Source organism: Molossus molossus, unplaced genomic scaffold (genome assembly GCF_014108415.1).
Source record: "Molossus molossus isolate mMolMol1 unplaced genomic scaffold, mMolMol1.p scaffold_m16_p_2, whole genome shotgun sequence".
NCBI lineage: Eukaryota > Metazoa > Chordata > Mammalia > Chiroptera > Molossidae > Molossus > Molossus molossus.
The window spans coordinates 90401910-90404441 of NW_023425355.1; the positions used below are offsets into that span (position 1 = coordinate 90401910).

The 2532-nt window shown below is 46.1% G+C and overlaps 1 pseudogene; it reads right to left on the bottom strand.

Moving 5' to 3' along the window:
* Positions 1 to 641: 641 nt before the first annotated feature.
* On the bottom strand, positions 642 to 1528 carry LOC118635385 (annotated as a pseudogene).
* Between the last annotated feature and the right edge of the window lie 1004 nt (positions 1529 to 2532).

Genomic DNA, 2532 nt, shown 5'->3' on the forward strand with positions numbered 1-2532 from the left:
TGCAGGGGGAAATCAGAGGATATGGAGCAGAGCAGGACAGACCCTCACCTCTCCCTGGGCACCTATGGAAGTGGGAGTCAGGATTCAGTGACATGAAGTGGGGCTGAGGAGGCCAGAGACTGGAACAAGAGATGAGAAAAGGCAGCAGGAAACCAGGGAGGGAGTAGGGTGGTGGAGACAGTGAGGCAGGAACATCAGGATGACAAGTCAGAAAATCTGCACAGAAGTCTACCCCTCATTTTCATTGCTGCAAGTCCAGTCTGGACTGGTTCTTAGAGACAGGCACAGGGTGGAAGATGCAGCCAGAACTAAGTGGAGGTGTCAGATGACCAGACCAGAGCGGCCTGGGAGGATGGGGGTGATGGAACACTCAGTTGGGAAAGGGATGAGGGAAACACTGCCTTTTCCAGGTCAGCCTGGGCAGAATCTGCACTTGGGATTATTTTCTAGGAGGAATGAAAGCACTGGGCACACTGGGTTTCTGAAGAGGAAATGAAACCAACGCCATATAGCCATGAAGTACAAAGGAGAGGTCTGAGAAAGCACAGACCAGAGAAAGTGGGTGTAATAAGAGGACAGTGCAGGATGCTGGATATGGGGAGAGATACTGGAACAGATTGGAATCTGGGAAGGGTAAGGAGTCAGGACCCAGCCCGGGAGAGAACCCAAAGTCCCAAATTGTTGAGGAATAAATATATGTAGTATAGGTTGGCAATGGACAAGCCCAGGTTCAAGGGCAAGACAGCCAGGGGGTCCAAGCCTTCAGGCTCCTTCCCAGCATGGAAGCTGGGGAGGGGCAGTGAGTGGTTCAGGGCCTGTTAGAACCGTTGGATCTGGGACTGGAGCAGGGGCAGGCCCAGAGCCCCATCAGAGGTCTCAGGCTGGGAGTTCTGGAGCTGAGGGCTGGGCCAGGAGTTGCAGTCATCGTACTGGCAGCATTGGGCCTGGTACCAGTACCCTGAAAAGTAGATGTTGTATTTTTCTTGGCAGCAGTAAGAATTGTACTGTCCACAGCCTCAGATGAAGAACCAAATCTTGATATCTGGAGGAGAGGAGAGCTAATAACTTGGTACCCCTACCACAAAATCTCCCCATCCCTCACCAGACCCAACTTCTATCCAAGACTCCTTCAGAAGGGGTTAGAGAATTAGCCTACCTGATCCTCCCCACCCAGGACTCCTGTCCCTGCCTCCCAGGATCCTCTTATCTCCTTCTTGTGCCCCAGGCCCCAAGCAGCACTCATCTATGAGAAGAGAGGAGACTGAGCAATGGGCTACCCCATCAGCAGTCTCTTCCTGGGTCTTGAACCCACCATACTAGATAGTGACCACCATGCATGGGGATGAGCTACTGATGGTTCACTTCTCCAAGCTTGAAATGCATCCTATAGAAGGGTTTTCTAAGAGGCAGAAATGACAGGTCCTTAGGAAGTGACAGGAGCTTAGGAAGAAAGCAGAAGGGACAGGAGCATGTTTCCTAGTGCTAAGCCCACCATGACCAGCACGCCTACAAGCATATGGGCTTTCATCATGGAATTCTGGGGAGAAGGGAAGTCCCTGAAAGGTGTCTACATTTTATTTTCTTACACATACCCTATTTCTGGTCTCTGCTTTCTTTGCTCTCATTTTTTCCTCCCTCTCCTAACTCTTTTGGTCGCATGCCTTCTAGTATTCTTTGTGTGTGTGTGTGTGTGTGTGTGTGTGTGTGTGTGTTTTCAGTTTGTTTTTTAATATTTTGTTGATGTGGTTGCTTTCATTATTATTGATGCTAATGTTTTCAGGGGAGTTCATTTTTGTATAGTCTGGTTTTGTTTAGTTCTGTCAACATCTATATAACAGTTGGCATGACAGGATCAGAATCGAGACTAACAATCAACAACCTGGAGTACTGAGCCTGCCCACAAATGGACAACAGCAATCAAGACCCAAATACAGCAGGAGAGCCCACATAACCCACAAAAGGGTCATCCCTAGAGCACCCAGCTCCAAAAATCTAGGAGACTACTCCACTGGATCCCATAAGAAGGCCACACCACCAAGACTTGGAGGCATAGAAGTCTTTTTTTAAAAAAAAAAAAACAAAAAAACCTTTTATTTTGAAAAAATTATGACTTGTATTTTTAAGATCTTCTGAGGTGAACTATTCTAATACAGCTTTTTAGATATTTTTCCCCACTTACAAGAGAAAGCATTTGGCTTAAATAGTCTCAAAATGTCTTCTGGCTCTAACATTTCACAATTCCAACTCCTCTCGTATACCTCTAATATAAATGTGAGAGTAACTATTTGTCTCGGCTCACTGATATAATAAATAAGATTCTATAATTTATTAAATAAGTGAATTGTAATGGCTTTTGTCTCATCCTATTATGTTAATAGGAGATAAGGACAATATTAGAACATAAACAAACACTTATTAGAAAGCTGGTGTCAAGTACTGGGGCCAGGCTTTCTACATACAGTGAAATTAATGCATTGATACGAGCACATTATGAAGCAAGCAGTCTCTTTACAGGAGGACCTGAGGCCCAGA